The sequence below is a fragment of the Callospermophilus lateralis genome, chromosome X (genome assembly GCF_048772815.1).
Source record: "Callospermophilus lateralis isolate mCalLat2 chromosome X, mCalLat2.hap1, whole genome shotgun sequence".
In the NCBI taxonomy this organism is placed as follows: Eukaryota; Metazoa; Chordata; class Mammalia; order Rodentia; family Sciuridae; genus Callospermophilus; species Callospermophilus lateralis.
Genome location: NC_135325.1, coordinates 101,334,689 through 101,359,401, shown reverse-complemented (window position 1 = coordinate 101,359,401; position 24,713 = coordinate 101,334,689).

The following is a 24,713-nucleotide window of genomic DNA, read 5'->3' as shown; positions in this document are numbered from 1 at the left end:
AATGGACTCCTAAAGGCAAAGGGGGAACATTACAGGTTTTGATTTGTCCTGTTTTTGGAATTACCTGTATTGTTTTACTGAGGAGCTGAGCCTACTCAAGAAAAAGGAAACTTGATTGCACAAATATATTTTGCTCCTGGGAAAGATTGCAGAAATTGTCAGGAACTTTCTTTGCCTTTAAAATTGACACAATGCCCTATAGCTAAATGGTTCTGCTAAGTGGCTTTGCTTGAAACCTTTCCTACCCTCCTTGTCCTGAAGCTACTGCTTTTCCTCCTGACCCTCTTGACTTCAGTTTGAGTGTATGTCTTCCAGTTAACAAGTAATTTGGGGGAGTGTCAAAAGGTAACTAGTGTCCCCTGGGTTACAATTAACCTAAAAATTAAAAGGTGGAGTTTAAAATCCTCATTAAGTATAACAAAAACATAAAAGGGAGTTTCTGAATTAGAGTTGGATTTAGAAAGTCACCTTCGAATTAATGAAACTGACCGTACTTGACTATGCACCAAGCAAGGTATTTGAGGGAGGACATATATATATGTTAGTTTAGTGGTGATAAGTGGCTAATGCAAAGTAGAAAAATTCTTTCTAGGAGCATTTTTCTGCGATAATACTCACAGTGCACATAATAATGTCCTTCAGTTTTAATTACCACTAATTTCTGAAATATGCTTGTGAGTGTTACATTATTTGAATTAAAAATTATGCTTTCTCATTTAACCTGGTCAGATATTTGGCAACATCATATTTCCATGAGAAAATTCTTTGATGATTTATTTTTAAAGGTGGCATAATAAAAGCAGCTGGGGTCTCTAAAAATGATTTATAGTGAACTTTTATAGCCTAGTAGTAAATTCTAACTAATATGTATTTCTGGTAATGGATGCCTACAACCTGTCAATCTGAGCTAAAAGTGGGAAGCAATATTATTATTGTTCTTATTATGTAAACTTTAAACACTTATGTTGTGCTGGGTAAATTCAAAGCATGGTGGATGCTTAAAATATTTAAGAATTCAGAACTGTTAATGTTTCTCTTTCAATATTTCTAAAAACTGGTTCTAAAAGCAGCAAGATTCTTGGTCTAAAAATAACCTTTAGAATCTCATTTTATCAAAGTCAGTTTGTGGCCTCTAGAAGTAAAGTATTATAAATATCATAAACATCTACTGGATAGAAAGTTTGGGGGAGGGATTGATAAACATCACTGTTCATTTGTGAATATTCAGTATGGAATTGTTCCCACAGTTGTGCATACCCTCTCTCCAAATATTTCTATAAAATGGTGCTTGGGAGGTAATAAGCCTCATTTATTTATTTAAATGTATCAGTTGCCTAGTTTTTAGAGAAGTTAGTTCTTTGAAGGGTTTAGAGGTGAAGCCATAAAGATCCTGTTGACCCACAGTCAACAGAACATTCCTCTTAGTTGTTTAGAAATGCAGATGGCCTTTTCAGGTCCTTTGTGACCTGTGGCACACATTTCTACAATCATTGCTTGTAGTTAGGTTTTCTTCTATATCCATGGAACAAAAATAAGTGGTCCATTGGAGTATTGAATCCCAATCTTGGTCACATTAGTGCTAGGCTTTAACCAGCAGTTATATGATTATAATAAAGAGAAGAAGTATCAAAGGACAACTGTAAGAATTTTATGACTATTAACAGAGGCATAGGGTAGGTATCTAGGATATATTATTTCTTGTTAGAAATGCCTATGAAGGATATACATTTCTTCAGTGAGCCGTCTATGACACCATATGTCTAAGCTCTCGACAGCATTCAGGTTGTAAGATCTTTTTTACTGGAAAAGATTTTTAACTGATGTATGGTTTTGAATTTTTTGAAAATGCATGCATGGGAATAAAAATAAAGTAAAAATGAAAACTTTTAAGAAGATAATGTATTTGTACTTATTTTCTTCCTTCTTTAATACATCTGTAAAAAATGAACAGATTTGGCTACTTAGTGGACCACCCCTTGATTTAGTTTATATCGCCATAAATAGATCAGAACTGTTTAAATTTCTTTGGTTTTATGTTTTAACATTGGTTTTTCAATATTTTGTTTTTTTCCAAACTACCGCCTACTATCAGGAGTACAAATGAGGGAACTGGCAGTTCTGCTTGTACAAGAGAGAAAAAAAATAGTAGAGTATGCTTCAAGTGCTTTGTAAATGAAAAATGGTGTAGTAATGCATATGTAGGGGGTCTTTTAATTGAAATTAATTGGTGAAACTGTTTTTGGCTTAAGCTGAATGAGTCACTGATGTGTTTTAAACTCTTGCAATAAATTAAGAACTTGATGGTAAAAAAGGATATGGAGCTGACTGATAATGATAACTCACTATCTTGATTGTTGGGAACAGATAATTTTCTACCTGCATTGATGTCACAATGTATGGTATGAATATCCATGGGAAAGGATTATGCAGTGTAATTTAGATGAAGCACTATGAATCCAGAACGTAGATTTTTACAATTTCTCTGGCATTTAATACAGATGCACAGTAGCTACTGGTTGTAAAATACTTTGGAATAAAGGAAAAAAACAAAATGCAAAAATAGTTCCAACTTTCCTTCTAGATAAGTGCATAGGAATAGACTATGTCTTAATCTACAATCTATTTTTGCCATTATACATGTACTCTTTTTTGCATTACAATTTTTCATATCTCTGTTTGTTATAAGGTATGTTGACCCAAAATTCAAATCTTCATATATGTTTTTGTATAATGTTAACCATCACATTCCAACATCCTTGCTAATCCCCTTCCCCCTCCCTCTCCCTCCCATACAATCTAGTCTTCTTGCAATCAGTAATAAAACCAGAGTCTACTCTACAGCTTTGCTATTTAGTAGAATAGCATTAATTTTAGGTATATTTTGGAAACAAAGAAACAATCATTAAGAAATAAATCACTAATGAAATACTAATATAGTGTTAAAATCATAAAATAGCAATTGTCATATCTTCTAACAAATTTCAAATTATTCATTATAATACAAGATTTGATGGTATGTTAGATCTCCATTTCCTCATATAGTTCATTTGCCATTCATAGAAGTATATCTTTGTATAGGATTTAATAGAAAGTGTGACTGTTTCCTAGGATGACAATATGGTACAACCAGGAATTTATATAGACTATGTTGTTGTTATTGATGAATAATACTTATGCTAAAGAGATGCATTCTATTTTTTATTTTTTATTTTTTAAAAAAATATTGGTTCCTTTTAGTTATACTTGGCAATAGAATATACTATGACATGATTATAGAAGCATGGAATATAATTTGTTCTAATTCAGTCCTCAGTATTGCCCCTTCCTCTCACTTCCTCCCAACCCTTGTTCCATTACCTCTACTCTCTTGAGCTTTCTGCTGTTTACTTATAGTTTAGTTTTTAATTTGTGTCTTGTGGATGTACATGATGTTGATATTCACTGTGGTATATTCATATATGTACATAGGAAAGCTAGATCTGATTCATTCCACTGTCTTTCCCTATCCTGTACCCTCTCCCTTCCTTTCATTACACTTTGTTTACTCCTCTGATCTTCTATTCTTTTTTTATCCTCCTTTGTTCTGGATTTAATTTGGTTTTATTAAGGAAGATACCATAGAATATGATGATTGTGTGTGTGTATGTGTGTGTGTGTGTATTTTTTTTAAATCTCTGTAATCTGATAAATACCTATTCACCTTTAAAGGTCAAGGTCAACATCACCTGTTCCTAATATTTCTACCCAGATTCAATTTTCTTGCTGGGAAACACTCTAGTTTACTTACTGTACTGACCAACTCATTGTTCAAGTCTTGGCCTGAATTTCACTTTTGATATTTAAAAATATTTCAGCATCTAGTAACACCTTTGGACTTTGTTATTTGATATTGTCTGATATCCTTTACTAAATGGTCAATCATATTTATTTTATCAGGCTTGTTTGGTATATACTGTACTACAAAAAAGAAGGATTTGACATTAGTACCCTCCTTTTTGGTATTTGCATTTTTGTCTTGTTTTTCCCCTCCCCAAACAGCTCCCACCTATCCCACTATGATGACTGAAATTTCATTTTTAGAATTAAGGCATTATTGCTTTGAGAGTCCCATACCAAAATAAAATTACAAGTATTGACATATTTTGTCCGATCAGTTCATCAAGGTCATTTTTAGCATTCTTACTTAAGCAGGTTCCTAAAGGGAAGGTAAGTTTTGGCTTGGCTCTGGAATGAGAGATAAAGAAAGGGACATATCTGGAGATTTCACTGTTAACTCAGATGAATGTGTAAAATTACCTATTAAGATTAACAAGTAGAGGGATATGGAGATAGGAAAGAGCACTTAGGAAGGAAAAACAGAGCTATAGATACCAAAATTACTCACATTTTGTTTTTTCCAAACCCATTCAAGCACCTAGAAATAACTCAGTTCATCACTGGCATTTACTTCAAGTTATATTGTTCCTTTTAAAGCTAAATTCTGTCTATATTGCTCCTTTTAAACTTAAACTCTGATTCTGTGATGAAGAGAAATTAATGAACAACCTCAGCTTTCAAGTAGTTTTTTTTCCTCTAAGAGCACTGAAGTCATACTTAAAGCTGTTGAATAAAAGTACCCATTAAGTAAAGGATATATACAGATATGAGAGGTTTATTATCCAGTGAAAAGTACAATGAATACTATGATCTCTAAAAGTTGTTAAAGCACACAGATTCTACTTGACCTGCTGTATTTACATAAGCTTTATTAGCATTTACCCTTGTTACATCCTCTTCAATTTCTTTCGTCCATTTTTGCTCTTTATCTTCCATACTGTTTATCCATGCTTTCTTCAGCTGTGCTCAATATCACTAACTTAAAGGAATATATAATCCTGTGTGTGGTACATTTGAAAGGCTGCTGCAAGATCTACTTACTAGAGAGTCTCTTCTCTTCTATCCTACACTAGTGCTTTAAATTCCCAGCATTTTAGTTATGATTGTGGTTAAGGCACTAGCTCCAAAAAATATAAGAACAGTACAAATATACAAATCAGGCACACTCATATTTATTCCTTAGAATGTAGAGAGAAGATAAAATGTTCTATTTCTTTTTTCAAAAAAATATCTTTTTAAAGAGAGAGAGAGAATTTTTTTAATATTTATTTTTTAGTTTTTGGCGGACACAACATCTTCGTTTGTATGTGGTGCTGAGGATCGAACCCGGGCCGCACGCATGCCAGGCGAGCACGCTACCGCTTGAGCCACATCGCCAGCCCCAAAATTTTGTTAGTTGTTGATGGACCTTTATTTATTTTTATGCAGTGCTGAGAATTGAACCCAGTGCTTCACAGAAGCTAGGCAAACACTCTATCATTGAGCCACAACCCCAGCCCCCAAATGTTCTATTTCCTTATGTCTTAAGTAATCTAGAATGTTAGAGTTGGAAAGAATCTTTGAGGTCATCTCCAGTTTTTAGTTAAAGTTGAATTGTTTTGTTTCAGAGGTTTTTTTTTTCTTTTTTCTTAAATGATATTTGATGTGAAAGTTCAATGTTTATGAGAGAACATTAGGTCTCACCTTCTATTCTCATTATTGGTTCTGTGGAAGATTTGAGTTTCCATAGAATTTGAAATGAACCCACAGTCTGAGCCATTTTGTGAAGAAAGTGTGTGACCAGAATCCCATTTTTATGATTTGTAATCTAGAATTCTTTTCATCCTTTGGATTGGTCCCAATAGTTGCTTTTTTTCCCTAAATTTTGCCCTTTTATTCTGGAAATATTCTTGTTAGCATAGATGAATGATATTGTAGCAGTACTAATCAGTGAAATTGTGACCACAAGGAAAATAATCCAAAGGAGAAGAGGACAAGTGATTCTGAAACATAACCCTCCTGGAAGGATCTATACTTTCTAAGAGAATCTCTGAAATACAGCTGAGAATGAAGTTTGGGTAGGGGTATTGTATTATTGGTAATTTTTGTTTTATTTTAATGACTCCCCAATTGACATTAAAGCAATATCCAAGTAAAGTGGCCTTTAATAGAAAGGGGAATGAATTGTAGGTCAGATTCTCCCAACTCCAGAAGATCACTTTCTGAAAACAAATAGCAATATCTGGTGAAAACCAGTTTATTGAGGTCATGAGCCTAAATTTTATTGCAAAGCTCCAAATGATGAATAGTATCAATTTTTTCCTTCAGCTCAGATTTTTAACATCAAAAGGAAAAAAGGAAGGATGTTGTATATGGAGATATATATATATATATATATATATATATATATATATATATATATATATATATAATCAGAAAATCCAAATACAATTTTTTCTAGTGAAACACTGTATCCAAATGGAATTTTATTAACCAAAATATGTTATATTAATTGGGATGATAGTTGATGGTATAACATACATCTAGAGACATTTTAAAATACTCTGATAAGAGTTGACTATACTAAGCTTCTGAATGGGCATTTGTAATGAATGGACATTTTCAATTTCTTAGTTTGTGTGAAACTACTATATGAGTGTTAGAGAGGTACTGACCATGAGGCAGAAAAATAAGTTTCATATCATGACATTTTATGGTCCTAACTTTCATAGAGTTCCAATTATTTGATTTTTGTTTTCCTGAGTTCTACAGCTTTTCTTTCAGAAAAACTTTTCTTTCTCTAAGACATGTAGATGGGTGAAGATCTAGGGTTTGTATATGTTTGTATATGTTTCCCTGTTTAAGAAAAGAACACAAGATAACAAATGCCAATTAAATATGAAAGTTAACTATGTAGAATTGGTATGTGCAAGTGAGGTTTCCTGAGGTTTATTTATACTTCAAGGTAAATCCACCCCTTAATGCAGAACACAGCACTAAATAATTTAGTAGTTGTTCAGTAAAGGAAAGAGAAGTTTTTCAGAAACCACAACCCTTTGATATTGGAACAGTTTGATATGTTAATGACATGTATAAATATAAGTGACAAGATTGCAATCATTTGGTCAAAGAAAGAGAATTATAATGCACAGTTTGATGAGATCTAAATTAGATCAATTAAACTTTGATGGTGCTGTGACAATCTGGAACGTCTTTATGCAGTGCATCTTGAGAAATTTAGTTACAATTATTTTAAATCACTGATAGTACGTTTTATACCAATTAAATGGGAATTACCAAGGAATACATTCAATCTGATCAAGGTTAATAAGAAAAGGCTCACTATTTTCATAATGCCCTATAAACAGATGGTCTTCAGTAACATGTAAAGTAAAAACTAGGATTAATGATTCATTTTTTAATTTGTGATATACAGTGCAATTTAATCTAGAATCACTATACTTTTAGGCATCTGATTTTTTTTTGTATGAGTTGGTTGCTAATAACAGCATCTGGTTATCTTCATGCTCACTAAGAATCTTTGTGCATATACATATTTTCTGTTAGGGCTGGGATTACTTATGTCTGTTTTTTTTTTTTTCTTTAACTTATTGGCAGCTTGATTTAAGGCCTATGAATATAATTACTACCAGGACGATTAGAATATATACTGATGGTTTTCTAGTAGTGACTCATGCTTTGGAGATTAGCTGATGAAGCATTTGGCCCCCTGAGTAGGTTGCATTTGAGGGCTGCCACAATATCTACCTGCTGAAGAGTATCTTACCCTATGGTCCTGCTCTGGTATCTGAAAATTCTCACCTTTTTAGTTATAGTTTAGATTTAAAACACTGTCCTAAAAATGCAAAACACCAGAAATTATTCCTGCTAAAATGAAAAAAAAAAAAAAAAAAACATTTGATATCTGTCCATGCCCCAAACTGGTAAGACCTTAGCTATAAATTCAACAAAATGGGTACAGTCAAAATGAGGACAATGGGTACTATTGCAATGTATTTATAGGCATACAACTAGAATTTAGGCATATAGTTGTAATAAATTGGCTCATTGGGAAGGAGAAATTGATTCTATTCCTTCCTGATTTGGTTATTGCCTAACTGTATGACTTCAGAAAGTCATTTAATTCTCTGTAATATGAAAAAGTTGATCCCTTCCAGTGGTAAAAGTCTATTTAAATACATATTTAGCATCAAATGTTTTGTAGTTTAGTCTTCTGGAATATTAAATCAGAGTTCTATAAATATAGGTCTGTAAGCCACTTGACCCTGATGTCCTTGAACTCACTTTTTGCTGATGTACTACTAAATTTTATTCATTTCCCTTTTTTTCAATATTAGCTTTTGATGTTGAGATCTAGGTCAATTATAGTTGTTTTTTGAGATGAAAATAACTAGAAAATGACAACTTTATAGGCAACATAAAATTTTAATTTGAAAATTACCTACTGTGGATATGTGCATATCATATTAAAGACAGGTTTGGGCATCCATGATACCATGGTATGTATTACATGTAGTTGGGTGTGGATCTCAGGTAAATTAGGAAAGGTGCCAGCTTAAATAGTGGAGTATGCCATGTGCCTATTAATAGCTATTATAAATATTAACATGTTTTTATGAAACAAATATATAAATAGCACTCACTGTGAGCCAGGTAGTATTTTCAGAGCTTTAATATATTGACCAATTTGATTTTTATAATTTATTAATGTTGTTTGGCACTATTATTATATTCATTTTGTGGATGATGAAATTGAGACACAAAGAGGCTAAGTTATGCCCAAGTTCACAGAACTCATAATGGCAGGTGGGAGATTTGGTCTGGGTGCAGAGTCTTACTGAATGGAGTAGGTATGGTAAGGAAAACAAAGGAAGACTAAACTATCAAAGGACATAGAAACATTTCCATAAGTAGCCAAACAAAGCTCTTTCACACCTAGAAAAATAATATGCTAAAATATATACAGTGGTAAGGAGCTATTTATAGTAATAATATACTAGAGAGCCTGGTATGAGCTAATGTAAGACAGACATGGCTAGGCAAATGTGAATAGCTGTTAAAAGGGAATGAAGTCCTGTCATTTGTGGCAACATGGATGGAACTGGAAGACATTATCTTAAGTGAAGTAAATCATCTTTTGCTCCTGTGTGAAAGCTAAAAAGTTGATTTCACAGAAGAGCATAGATCAGAGAATAATACAGGCTGGGAAGGTTAGTGGGGAGGGAGTATACAGAGAAGTAGATAATGGGTAAAAAATAAAACAGTTACATAGGAGAAATAAGTTCTAATGTTCACAGGGTAACTGCAGTTCACAACAATTTATTATATGTTTCATAACAAATAAGAGGAGTTAGTAGGTTCTCAACACAAAGAAATAATAAATGTTTAAGGAGATGGTAATGCTAATTACCCTGACTTGATATTACACATTGCATATGTGTATTGAATTATCACATTATCCTCATGAATGTATGCAATTATTATGTTTCAAAAAGGAAAATTGTAAATATATTAAAAAATCAAAAATAGTACTATGAGGCCTAGTGGTTTTAATGGCTGTCTTAGTGCACCATATATGCCAATACGAAATAGATAGAATTTTTTTTATTCTATTTAAATGACATGTGGAATATAGACCTCTTATAAGGAAAGTCTGAGAAACTAGGGTAATGCAGTACACCATGCTGAGAGCATTCCATGGGTCTAGAGAGATTAATTTATGAGGAAAGATTAAAAGGATTAATTATATACAACTTGGCTAAGTGATGACTAATGAGGAACATGAGAACTGTCTATAAGTATCTGAAGAACAAATATGCCAAGGAGAGAAGGGATTTACTTAGTGGGCACAGACAGAGGAAACCAGAAACATTGGATGAAATCACAGGGAGGATCATTTTGGCACGATAGCATATAAAACTTCTTGACAGGTAATATCTATTATACTGTAAAATAGATTCAGAACATAAAACAAACCAAAAAGGGCCTAGTGTGGCCTTTAAGAATATGAGCAGGGCTTTCAGGAAGGCACAGTGATGTATGGTAAGAAGATACAGCCTCAATTCAGTACTGTGGTTCTACAGTATGATGGTCCTTACAGCTGCGAAGGTATCTACCCATCCCACCCCATGACAATGTTATAATGTAAGTTAAAGTTATTATGTTTGGTCTTAAGCCCAGAGGCATGTGAAGTAGTTTTATGCCTGGTTCTCTGGATCATTGTTGCTTTCGAAGGAGAAGGGGAATTAATGAGAATCAAAACCTGTTTTCCTGAGGGAAGAAATATTGTTTCAAGTAGAAACCAGATGCTGAAACCCAGGAGATTAGAGAGCACAAATTGGGCATTTTACTTGATATAGTAGGTGTTCAATTATTATTTATAGAATGAATAAATGGATGAATGAACAAGTATTTTTTTTTGGAAAAGGTTACCAGAGATTGAACTCAGGGGTGCTTAAGCACTGAGCCACACCCTCAACACTTTTATTTTTAATTTTGAGACAGAGCCTCCCTAAATAGCTAAGGTTGGCCTCGAACTTGTGATCTTACTACTCAGCCTCCTGAGTCACTGGGATTATAGGCATGTGCCACCATGTCCAGCTGAATGAACAAATGCTACTCAAAATATTCTCACCTGTAAAATATATTTTGTCAAAATACATATCCATAACCAAAGCTTTTAAATTAACTAATGTATGTGAAGCCTGACAAAAAGTATATGATCAATAAATGGTAGCTATCATTATCTGTTGCTTCTCTAGATCAGTGTTTCTTCAGAAGGAGAAGGGCATCAGTGGGAAACAAAACCTGTTCTCCGGAGGGAAGAAGTATTATTTGAAGTAAAGACCAGATGCTGAAACCCAGGAGATTAGAGCACAGAGTATTATTTCAACTCTTTCTTTAACTGATTCCTTTCCCTTTGCATTCCTTATTATGTCTACTTCATCAGGAGGGTGTGGATAGGAAGCACAATACTTAAAATACCTGAAAGAATTGAGGAGTGCAGAGTGAGCCACTACTGAAGCATTCACTTTGGGATTCAAATTAGGTCATTTTGCACATAGTGGAAGCCTGATGGTGCTGCTGCAAAGGAAAATAAATTACCATGTTTCATAGCATTGATTTGGTGGAAGAAATAAAGATCATTTTATGCCATAGATTGCCAAAGAGGTTTCTATCCTTTTGATTCTCTCACCCCTGTTCATAAAACTGAAAGCACCAGTTAGCCTTTGGAATAGTCTCATTGATGCTCCAAGTTTTGGAGGGAATTTCAATACATCTGAATACAAATACACAGTGTCCTAACCTTTTGCCAACACCCTGGATTATAGTTAAACTCTACACAGTCTTTGTCTTTATGTTTCCCCTTTATAATTCATTGTGGATTTTGATACTTGAGTTCACAAGCATCTCAAACTTAAATGTGTTTTAATTATCAGGTGTTAAAAGTCAACACAAATATATTGCAAAACCATGATGCTGTAGAGTGAAAAGAGAATTCTTTTTAAAGATATAGTGTTTGAACTTTCAACCAATATGTCCTTAAGATGAATATAACAAAAGCAATATCAAGCATAAGTCACATTTAAGATAAATCAGGTGAAAATAGAAAATTTTGACAAAGTGCCAACTGCTACATGATGTTTCAATGACTTAAAGAATACATTTACATTTATTTAGTGAAGATTAAAGATATCTCTGTTTGTGAAATGTCAATTAATAAGGACCTGCAGTTCCTATTAGAGAGAGCATGCATTTTAATTGTTTCTGTGGAATTTGAATAATGATTTGATTGTCCTTGTAACCAGATTACTAACCCTCAGTCTCCAGAGTATCCTGAGAGATAACACAGAATAGTTCCTGCAGTGTTTCTTTTCTTTTTTTCAAATAAACTTATCCACTGAGAGTGACATGCTGTTGCTCCTAATAGAGCACCAGAATGGGAAGATAGCATACTTCCGTTCACCAGGGATAGGCCCTGGGACCTTCTTGACTCCCCATATCCTCAAATGTCACTCTAGCGTATAATTTCTCTCATAAAATGCAGTAAAGTATAACTGAAAAATTTAACAGACCCTTTTCAGACCATTAATGATTCTATAAATACAAGACTAAAGTCATTTACAAAGCCATTTTTTCTGGCTAAGAACTAGCACTTTCTTTTCACTGCCAGCATTAGCACTAGCAGTTGTTTTTCTTTTCAGGGCCATTTTCACATAGAAATAAAGTTAACTGTTATCACTTGGTAGAGTTGATACATGTATCCCAACATGTATAGAAAGGTGTAGATTTTTGGTGAAGCCAAGACTTCACCAAACAGTTGGGGAGTTGTCCAACTTGCTCACTAGCTATGTCAACTCTACTATGACAGCCTCTCCAAAGATCCAAATTCAGTGTCAGCAACATTACAAGTTACTAGAGGTCATGGAATATTCATGAATAGTCAAAATTACAAATGTTAAATCCATAAAGTCCAAGAATATGCTGTATTTTCTAGCAGCATGAGCTTGGAAGTTGCTTCCCACTGGTTGTTATAGTACAGTATCAAAAGCATTTTAGCCTTAATGTACCTTTGTTGGTCATATCAACTCTACAAAGAAATCTGGAAAATTAATTTTGCATCACAGTTATTGAAGACCAGCACTGGCTTTGATGCTATCCAACTTCACTTTTTCATATTCTTGAATGCAGGTACATGCATTTCTACTAAATTTCACCTGCTTAATTTATTAATAAGAATTTAAAGGGTATTCTCTTGATCTGAAAATTAGATGCCAAATAGTATGTGGAAGCATTAACCACCTGCTATATAGGACATCGTGCTTGCACTGTAGTGAATGAAAATATCAGTATGGAAACATTCATTTGTTGATCACTTATGTTAGGCATTGGTTAGTCACTTTACATCTGTGTCTCATTACTCCTAGTGATAGGCCTATGAGTAATTCTCCTTACCCTTTAAAGAGTTTATAATCTATTTGAAGTGATAAAAATAAAGTTTAGATTTGGTTGGTTCAGATAAAGGGTTTTATTTCAAAGATGTACTAGACTTTTAATATCCAATTTTTCAAGGTAACTGCATTTACCTTTTTCCATAAACTGATTAACTTAGAATTTCTGTTAATTCAGGTAGATATCTCTGAAGCAAACCTTTATATATGTAACTTTAAGAATTTGCCACAAATATCAATACTAAGATGTGAGTGAAAATTTAATCTTCATTAAATCAGTCTGCTTTTATGCTGTTTATTCAAATCCATTCTGTTGCATCCCACAAGATCTTTATTGTTTGGTAAAGAAGATTTTGCAGCCCTGTTGGACTAGCATTAGTTTGTGAGTCTGCTATAATCCTATCAGTGATCTTTGATCAAAATTTTCTTATTTCCCCTGGGAATTACAGGCATGAGGCAGTCATAAACTTGTTTCTTTATAGCAAACTCAACTTACTGAGCAAGAATTCGTTGAGCAAGAATTCGTTGAGCAGTGCAAATTGATGCCAACTTTTGCAGCTGACAATTTTTGGTCTCCTGCCTCCTCTGGTGTATAGTTAACTAAGAGGAGTGTAACATAGAGAATCCTACAAAACTAAGCAGATTGCAGAAGTCTAGCATATGCAGATTTGTAGATTTGTTGCTTTTCCTATCTGTGAAGCAGTCAGGGCAGTCTACTGAGTAATATATCATCTAGGGAGTCAAGTGCTCTGGCTTCTGGTCCAGGCCTTGGCACACTATGTGACATCTGGCAAGTTATTTTATCTCTGGTGTCCAGGTTTCTGCAGGTATAAAATGGGATGATGATGTCTATCTCACAGTGCTATTGTAAGGACAAATGCAGAAAGGTTATGTTCCCTTCAGAAGGTCAGAACATATATCCAAAGTACTGCCCTTCCATGTGCATGTATGTCTTTTTCACTGTTGACATGTATAATGAAAACTATTTGTCATTTTATGTAATGGTTGCAGCCCAACAAGAGGTGCAGATGAATAAAATTTGGTTATAAACAAAGGGAGAATATTGCATATATGAGCTGAGTAAATTTTTCTTCTGCAATGTATGCAGTTTATGATTGTTATAGTCAGGAAGAGGATATAAAAAAAAGAAAGCAAATCTGCAGCTATTCAGCACCAATCTTTATAATGTAAAATGTTCCATAGCAAACCCAGGGTTCAACAAAAGGGACTGCAGCTTCTAATGCTTTACCAACCCTCTTTCGTTCCATTTTTCCTGCTACTTGTTGTCAGAGCTGCTTTTTTCACTCCCAAGATTTTACAGCTACCCCTTAGGAGGTTTAACAGACTTATTGTCACAGATTTGTCTTCTTCATTAATGTCTAAATGCAGTGAAGATGACAGGATTATCTGTAGAACCATCTCTCCCCTGGATGACATATTATATATATTGAGTTTTAGGATTGTTTTCATATGGTTCAAGTTAGTAAGTCTTTACCTATTACCTACCATGTGTTCAGACTGGTAATATATAACATGAGGGATTAATGGAAAATAACAAACACAGTCCTCAGACAAAAATTTTTATATGTTGAAACAAAACATTTTCATACATAACATGCATATCATCTTCCTTTTGAACCTATAAGGTCTTTGAGGCTATAAGTTATGGCTGGTTCATCATGGGGTCTTTTTTTTTTTTTTTTTTTTTGGTACCAGGGATTGAACTCAGGGGCACTTGACCACTGAGCCACATTCTCAGCCCTATTTTGTATTTTATTTAGAGACAGGGTCTCACTGAGTTGCTTAGTGCCTTGCTTTTTGCTGAGGCTGGCTTTGAATTCACAATCCTCCTGCCTCAGCCTCCTGAGCCACTGGGATTACAGGCATATACCACCAGGCCCATCCATCATAGGATCTTAAACATATTTTGGGAAGGAGCACTCTTCACATTGTTAAACTGTCCCACGCCACTGAATAATTATTATTCCTACCTACTATTCAATGAATATCATGTCTCAGTCACTGTAACAACCAAAAATAACCCACACTTTTCCAAATTTGGGAGAACTATTGCTTTTAACTAGATGCTTTATTTTTATAGTATCATACCTTGCACTTGAAATGAGATCCATCAGTATTTTCTATAAGAAGGAATACATAAAACAGCAATTGTTAAATAACTCAGCAAGGCAAAAAAATCACATGCAAGAATCTTTGGGACAGAATAATAGTTCATTAGGGCTCTGGAAAGTGAGACTGTGTTGTGTTAAGCTATATAAGTTGTTGTCTTGGGCTGTGCCTTAATGGATAGGTAGTTTTACAAAAGTAAATGGGACAGCAGTGCCACAAAAGCAGGGGTAGCAAAATTAATAACAGTATATGTAGGGAACCATGTTCATGGTTGAATAACTGGGGAATGGGACAAGGGATGTTTGGATAGAGAGTGGTAGGTAAGAGTGTAGACAGCTGGACTTGATCCTGTAATCAACAGTATATTTCCAAAGACTTTTGCACAATATTATAACAACTTAGAAGTTTTAACTTATGGAGCCAAATTTGGCAATTTAATAGAAGTCAGATTTAGGATGGGACATACTGGAGACTGGTGACTAGTTAGGAAGTTATTGCCATAATTTTGTTGGAAAATAATAAAGTCCTTTGTCTTTTCTCACACACATTTTTTCTTTTATTGTTTCTCTTTTAGGTAGTGGGATATTTTTGGTACCTAAATGCATTAATGCTTTATTTCACTTTTCCTTACCCTTCTAATACCAATGAATATTCTGTTACTTGTATAATTTTTTTAATCTGCTTAATTTCATCTTCTAAACTATATAGTTTAAAAACCTTAAAGTCCTGGAAGATGGAACTAGGATCAACTGAGGGATTAATTGGTTTTCTTAAAAGTGTGAGAATAAGAGGGAACATTTAATGCTAAATATTCAGGTTCTAAACTATGAATGAATGGCATTTACAGAAGAGAAACACCTGGTTTCTGAAAAGAATAACCTGATTCTTACTTGGATTATATTAACTCATGTTTTTCTTCGCAGATTCTTCTATTCAAGTGTCCATATTTTAAACTTCAGTTGGGAGTATTACTTAAGATGACCAGAAAACAGGCAATATAGTTAAAACAGTAATATAATATATAACTCATTGATTTATATTGATTTATAAGATTCAAATTAGTACACAAATACAAGATTTCTAGGTTAGTTATTTAAATTTTTATAGGACTGCTGTTCCAAAACAATTTTTACCCAAGCACCCATTTATATAGAGAATCTAATTTCAAATTTTTCTTATGTACTCATATTAGGTGTCCTAAGGGACCACCACTAGTAATACATTGTAGTCAGGAAGAATCATTTTTTGTGAATTGAAATAATGCAATGATTGCATTAATTACACTATTTTAAAGTTTGGACATTTCCTTTATAATAATTCACAGTTTTCCCACACCACTAAGATTTTACTCTCTGAATAATATGTGTTAACATATATCATTAAGCAAAACCACTGTTAGACTATTTAGGTAGAGCTAAATCAACTTTTGGCATGTATTGTACATTGTTTGAAAGAGTATTCTGGGGAAAAAGAAGGGATGAACTATCACCATCCAACTGAGCTGGCGACCTCTGCTGGGTTCACAAACTCTTGACTACTTCAACAACTAAGAAAATGGCAAAAGAAGCTGCAACACACAGAAGCACCTTTTCAAAATCTGGGATGGCTCTCTGACCTTAGGGGTCGGTGGAAAGAGAGAGAGCCATTAGAATTCTTTATTCTTACATAGGGGCACACAAGGGGAGGTTCCATGGAACCTTCTATTCCAAAAAGGGCAGTGACGCCCACTCCTGGAGCCACGCCTCATTATCCAAGTAGGGGTAAAAGTCCAATGTATTGTGGGGTGTAGTAATTGTTCAGTACTCCTTTACTTAGGACATAAAGGTATGTGCATAGCTTCTGTTCAGAGAGGCTCCCAACAATGAACTAGAACATTTTTTTTATGAAGAAGTTGTTACCAAAGTCTAGAAGGTTAAATCCTAGATGACATAGAAAGCCTCTTCCGGTTGAAAACTAGAGAAAATTGTAACTTAGCAATTAAATTGCCTTTGACATCTTTTCAAAGTTTTCTAGTAGGCCAACTAAAGAACAGTTAGAGTAGATGCATTTAAGGACCAAAGAAAATAACGTGGTAAAGAATGAGAAACGTATGTTTCTTCTAAGAGTCCATTTCAGCTTCATGGGTTCCTAAATGCCAAACATCTTTAAATCTCTTAGGACTTAAGTTTGATAATGTTTATCTAATTATGATTATGATTAATTATGATTCTGTTCTTTCAAGAAGGGGAAAAAAGTCCTCATGCCATGTGTGAACTCTCAAAACATTCATTTCATTAAACAACTGATATGGCACATGAATTTACTTAAAATGCTTGAAATACATATTAGTTAAAAATAACAAATACACTGTAGATAGTCACTTATCAACTTCAATCACTTAGAAAATACAATGACAAAGATCTAATCTGTGTACATTTCTCTTTCTTTCCCTTGTACCAGTAAATGAATGAGGATAATGATCTCCAATCCTCTTCCAAAAATCTACCATGACCAAAGTTCCTTGCTTGGTACCTTGGTCCTAAATTCTGATCAATGTCCCACCCTGGTTAACTGGGTTGGACCTTTTGTCAACTGAAAGGACTTTTTTTGCCTAGGCCATGGACAGACTACAGCTATATGCAGCCCCATCAGTTTCTTCTTGACTTTCTAAATGAGGCTTGTGGTGTACTTGGGCCTGTTTCTCTGTACCAGGGCACTCAGCTTTACTGTACCAGCTGTATGAGTTTCAAGAAATAAAGAGAACACAGCAATACCACACACATTTGAGGTTAACTAAGTTTTATTAAGTACAGGAAAAAGAATATGGATGTTGCAATCCCTGGTTTGACAAACATGAACTTCTCTGTGTTACTTCAGGTAGATGGCAGCATCACTCTGAGTCTTGGATTCTCTGTAAAATGACCAAAAGCATGCCTACAATCCTGCTATGATATGTTAACTTTAAAATGCATTAAGACATGAGAAGAGATGGGATATCTTCTTTTAGTTCTTGGAAGGATTTGATGTACTATAAAATGGTTCCAAGAAAGGATGAAGGATAAATTAGAACTCTTCTTAACAACTGGCTAATGAATAAATTCAAGGAAACTCAAATAGGGCTTACATGAGGATAAAAGTAAGGCTTCAAGGGACTGGAGAGTTCCTCAAAAGGTGAAAGAACTACTATAAAGGTCAACTACTATAAAGGCAGCCTGAAGTCCAATCTAAAGGCAGGTACTATGATTACTAAATGTATACTCTTGCAAGGATGGTTCCTAAACTGCAGTGAAATGTTCAGGAACCTTGGATGAAATAGCTTTTACTTATTTTTTTCTTAATGAAGAAATATGTCAAGTGTATAGGGGTTTTATATAGCAAATTTTCACATACCCATCATTTTTTTTTACCCAGTTCTATCAAATTTAACATGATACCATATATTTTTAAGGTTTGCTTTCAGGAATAAAATATTACACACAAAACTGAGACCTTCTTATGTTATTCCCATCACATTCCTTTCCTTTCACCCAGATGTAACCAGAATTCTGAATTGGGTATTTATCACTTTGGGTATATTTTTCACAGCATTCATCTAAGTTTTTATTAAATACATATCCATCTTCAACTTTATTTTCTATCTTATAATTTCTTCTGTGATTTAACTATGATAATACCCAAAACTGTTTCCTTGTTAATTTATAAAAGAAGTCTGTTTGTTGAAAATACTAATCTTTCCTTATTGGTGTACATTGAGATTGTTTCCAGAATTTAATTATGCAAACAGTGTCACAGTAAACATTCTTGTGAGATTTTTAGAGAATACATCTATAATTAGAATTTCTGGGACAGAAAGCATGAATATCCCCAACTTTACTAAGTATTGCCAAATTGCTTTCCAAAGTGCACAAGATTAGATCACCACTAGCAGAACATGAAATTCCTAATTCTTTATATCCTTATAAATATTTAGTATGGTTAAATTTTTGCCAGTCTACATGTATGCTGTCTTCACAAATTTTACTTATATGCTTGTGCAATAAAGTGTCTATTTCTAAGTGTATGGTACAATGGATTCCTTGTCTGAGAATTAATTGCCTCTTCATATCATTTGTTCATTTTTCTACTTTTTTGCTTGATTGTAGATTTTAAATTTTTTAAAATATTTTTCTTTAGTTGTAGATGGACACAATGACTTTATTTTTATTTATTTGTTTTTATGTGGTCCTGAGGATCAAACCCAGTGCCTCACACATGCTAGGTGAGTGCTCTACCACTGAGTCACAACTCCAGCCATTGATTGTAGACATTTTAATAAATAATCTTTATCAGATATGCTTCTTGAGTTTCTCTTCTCCATGTTTACTACTTATGTTTTCAGTTTGTCTCATACATCTTTGGCATTGCATCAGACTTACAGATTAATTTGAATATAATTCATAATACTGAGACTTCCCATGCATGAACATATTTTCTCTCTCACTCAAATCTTTTATGTCCTTCAATAATTTTTGCTCACTCCACAAAGGTTTTGCACATATTTTCTTAGATTTATTTTTAGGTTCTTTTCAATTTGTTAATACTATAAATGTAATCTTGTGTTTTTCCCCTAGTAAATGATCTAATTGGTTATTACTTGTATAGGGGTTTGTTATTGATTTTGGTACATTGATTTTTTTTCTAGCAACCTTGCTAAACTTTCTTGTTAGTTCTAATAGTTTGTACTCTTGGATTTTTCTGTGTAGGCTGTCATTTCCCAGTAATGACAGTTTTGTCTAATCTATTCCATTTTTATACCTGATTTATTTTCCATGTTTTATTGCATTGTCTAAAACCTCCATTAAATTTTAAAATAGAAGTGATGACAGTGTCTTTGTCCTGACTTTAATGGGAACACGTCTAAAATTACACCATTGATTATTATGTTTACTGTAAGTTTTTAATAGATACCCTTTAAGAAGTCAGGGGACTACTGCTGTATTCTTAATTTTCAAATAAAATATTTTAAATTATGAGTGAATGTTGATTTTTGTTAAATGTTATTTCTAAATGTATTCAAATCACATAGTTTTGTTTTTATTATTTGGTTAATTAGGTTGATTATCTTGATTATTTTTCCTGATGTTGATTCAACCTTTCATTTCTTGGGTAAAGTCAACTTAGCCATAATATTTATATTTTCTACACACGTATAGGTTTGGTTCACTATTTCTTGTAAGAGTTTTTGCATAAAATTAATCTGTAATTTTCCTTTTTCAAATTGTCCTTGTCAGGTTTTTGTATCATGTTTATACAAGCCTCATTAAATGAATAGATAGTTTGCCCTTGTATTTTAGTCTCTGAAACAGTTTATATACATAGAAGTTCATTCCTTGTAACTCTGATAAATTTTGCATCAAAAATTGTCTGAGCCCATTGTATCTGAGAGTGGGAGAATTTTTTTTACTTTAATTTCAGTTCATTTTATGATTATTACTTATTTTAAATTTCTTTCCTAGAATATTTGATAATTTATGGTTTTCTTTTTTTTTGGTTCTGGGGATTGAACTCATGGGTGCTTTACCACTAGCTAGACCCCCAGTGCTTTTTAAATTTTTTTTGAGGCAGGTCTCACTAAATTGTTGAGGCTAGTCTTGAATTTTTGATTCTCCTGCCTCAACCTCTTGAGTAGCTGGGATTAAAGGTGTATGCCACCATGCACAGCTAATTTATATTTTTCTAAAAATTAATGTTTTTTGTAATTTTCAAATATTTTGTATAAAGTTGTTTATAGCCTTATTTAATTTAACTTTTTTAAATCTTCTATTTTGCTTTGTCTCCCTATTTATTTATCAGTTTTGCCAGAGCATTGTTTTAAAAATATTTTTAATAAACCAGGTTTTAGTTTTATTATACCTTCTCATGCTTTCTTTTTTCTTCTTCTTCTTCTTTTTTTTTTTTTGTATTTTACTAGTTGTTATGCTTATTTTTTATTTTTCCTTTTCATCTGTTTTGGTTTAGTCTGAGGTTATTTTTCCAAGTTCTTGAAATAAATATTAATTAACGTATTTTTCATCTTTCTTATTAGTTATTAAGGCATTTAATGTTATATATTTCCCTCAGTTTATACTTTAGGTATATCCTATAGATGTTGGCATGTATTACTTTTGCTGTCCTTAAGTTCTAAATATATATTTAAAACATTTATTTAGTGAGTTTCTTGTCAACTCATTAGGTATTTAGCAGTGCTTTTAAATCCATATAGGGTTCTGAGACTGTAATTTTAGTGTTGATTTTTTGGTGCTCATAATTGTGTTTTAGGGCTCTCACCAATCCTGCCTCTGAGTGGGTGGGATCCAGAGTGTGAGCCTGGACCTACTGTTCTTTTCTCTCTGAAACAACAGTTTCTTTTGTGTCTAGGGGCCTATTCTGGAGGCTCAACATCAGGGCTTTTTGTTTTTCACCTGGCCTGCCTCTGAGCACTTTTGTTATGGACATTCCTCTGAGTAACACTGCATACTTCTGGATGCAGAGCCTAGCACATCCTTAGATTCAGAGTGTTTTGCAGATTCCTCTTCATTTCCTGCTTCAAGATGTGAATCTTGTCTTTGAACCTAACTATATCTTGCTGCTTTTCTCTTTTTATCATTTCTATGTAGTCAGAGTGGAAGGATGAGTCATTTTAAATATATTTCATAATTTTAAAACATTAACTCCTCTGTAAAGATGAATAAGTGGAGTATCACCCTCACTTCATACACACTCTCTTTTGCACCTCCCAAAAAAACAACACTAAAGTATTTGGGTACTTATATGGTCTCAATTAATCTTTTGTTTTGACTTACACCTTTCTTCATGCAATATTGAAAATTAAAATTGCTTTTAGTTTTAGTGGTCATGCAGCACACTACTTGTTCACAGGAATATTTTCCTTTGTTTTTTGGAGCCTCCAAAAATGATTATTCCCAAATGAAATTAATGCTTTTGCTTTCTGTAAAATTTTCTAGATAAAATTCTTTTTTAGAAATTTCAACTTTCAAGTGTAAAACTGAAGGTCACACTGCCTGTTGATAACTAGCTCACTCAAGGAACAGTGAATCATAAGGCCAAACAGAATTGATTGGAAATTGGCAGGCCACTCTACATTCTCAAGGCTTATCAGGAGATTTGGTGAAAGCTAATCACTTCAGAGTAAAAACAGCTAAAACTGTAAAGATCCTCTTTGCATTTGGTAAAGCATATTGATAGTTACTAGATGGGAATAATAAAGCTAACATACTGCTTTATGTGAAACATATTTTAATGGGTAGTAAGATTCTAGGTCTTGATTTAAGGGAGGCATTGAAGACTAGATTTTCTTTACCAGCATGCATAACTGAGAATAGTGGCTGCACACTTTATACTGATTCACCCAGCAGCATTCTCTATATACTACTGACCCATCCAGAGAATTTTTTTTTTAGATTCTTCAGTCTTTATTCATGAAGCACAAGCAACTCATTAAAATTTTATGCATGTCATCATCTATCATCATCCAACATTACTTTCCTAAAGCACTAGTTTCCCTTGTCTTCTCCAGAATCTTACCTGGCTAGTTGATGCAGAGCTATAAGAATTTTGCCAGTTCTTTAAAGTTAGCACATGTCTATGCCAAAAAGGTAGCCAAATAGGCCACATGCATTGGTGCATGCCTCTAATCCCAGCAGTTTGGGAGGCAGAGGAAGGAGGACCAAGAGTTCAAAGCCAGCTTCAGCAAAAGTGAGGCTCTAAGCAACTCAGTGAGACCCTTCTCTAAATAAAATACAAAATAGGGCTGGGGATGTGGCTCCGTGTTCAAGTGTGCCTGAGTTCAATACCCAGTACCCCTCAAAAAAAGGTAGCCAAATAGTGCATTCCACAGCTTCATACGTGTAGCTTTCAAAACTGATATGTCCAAAGCTTAGTGGATGACCTTTTTCTTTGTGTGTGTGTGTGTGTGTGTGTGTGTGTGTGTGTTTAATATTTTTTAGTTGCCAATGGATTTTTCACTTTATTTATTTATTCATATGTGGTGCAGAGGATCAAACCCAGGGCCTCACACATGCTAGGTGAGCACTCTACCACTGAGCCACAACCCCAGACCCTGGATGAATGACTTGTTTTAATCCTATATCCTGCATTTTCTTAACTCAATATGCAATATACATGATTTATAATAAATCTACATTTGTAAATATGATTGCCGAACATAAGAAAAGAGAAATGGAAAAGGGTTATAAAAGAAAGTTTTACTTCTTGGGGATGCAAAGAGAATATTTCCACAATTAAGGTAGCCCTAAGTTTCTCAAATATAAAATCAATTGTACCAGAACTCAGACCTCAGAGACATGGATGGTCTGTTTTAGTATGAGCTAACTGGTCTAAATTAATTAGGCCCCTTGATGCTTGAGATGCCTAAGAAAAAATTTTTAAATGAAATCCTGTAGTTATAGAAATGCTTTAAAATAGTTCATTATATATCATATTTGAGGCTGGAGCTTTTGGAGCACTAGGCTGCAAAATTCCTAAAAGCAAGAATCAAACTCTATTTATAGTAATAATTTTGCTACTTGACCCCCACATGATAATGCTACGCAAACCCCTGAGGAGTGAACCTAAAATTAGATCACATATTTTATACATTTTGTCCTCGAAGTTTTCATATTGCTTCTAGCCTAATCTTACTGAAACCTGAGCACCAGCCTTTTTTGTTTTGTTTCTTCCCCTTTTATAAAGAGACACTAGTTGAGGTAAACATACAGGACTGAAACCTGTGAGTTCAGGTTGAATTTTTCCTACACTTTTAGTTACCTTTAAATTTATATGGATCTTTCAGCCAGCTAACCTAGAGTCACTAAGATCTAAGGCAAGGCTTCTTTTTCATGGAGAAACTCATTATTTGACCTGTTGGGGTAAAGCACATATTAATACTTTAATGTTCAAGAGAACCCTTGATGTTATACATGAGGGGTTAACAACATTCAAGTCTAGCCAAATAAGCACACAACAAATATTTGCTGAATTAATGGATAGTCATAAATTCTTTTAGAACCAGATACACTTCCTCAACTTCTTAGTGCCATATTTGTCATGACCAGAGGGGGAAAAGGATAATCATCTCTGCCATCTCTAAGTGTCATGGACCATTTAGAACAGGGGTTAGCAAAGTGTGATCCTCAGCTAACTGCATCCTGCTATGTATTTTTTGCATGGTTCATGAGCTTAGAATGGATTTTACCCTTTTAAATGGTTAAAAATATCAGAAGAAATGTAATATTTTCTGACATGTGAAAATTATACAAAATTCCAATTTCAGTGCCCATGAAAATAGCTTCACTGAGACACAGCCATGATCATTTGCTTAAACATGGCTTTTGTGCCACAAAGGCCTAAAACATTTACTCTCAGGTTATTTATAGGAAAAAAAAAGTTTACCAGGCCTTGACTTATAGGATTGGTAAAATGATTTTCATAAAGAAAACTACTAAGGGATAAACTGTGACTATTTCATTTCTAAATCCGTTGCTATTATTTCTGAGCTATTTGCTTATAGGCCTTATAATAGTAACCGGTGCTAATGCACAAGAATAGAACAATAACTCCTACCATAATTGTCGACATTCATAGAAAACTACAGGTATAGTTGCAGCCAGATGTTTAAAGAATGGGAACTGAAATGAAAATGCTGAAGTCTTTATGGTAAAAAAAAAAAATGTAGTCCTCATCTAGAAATTGCATCTATGACCTGATAAAAAGCACAGGCAAAGGAATTATTTGTCTTTA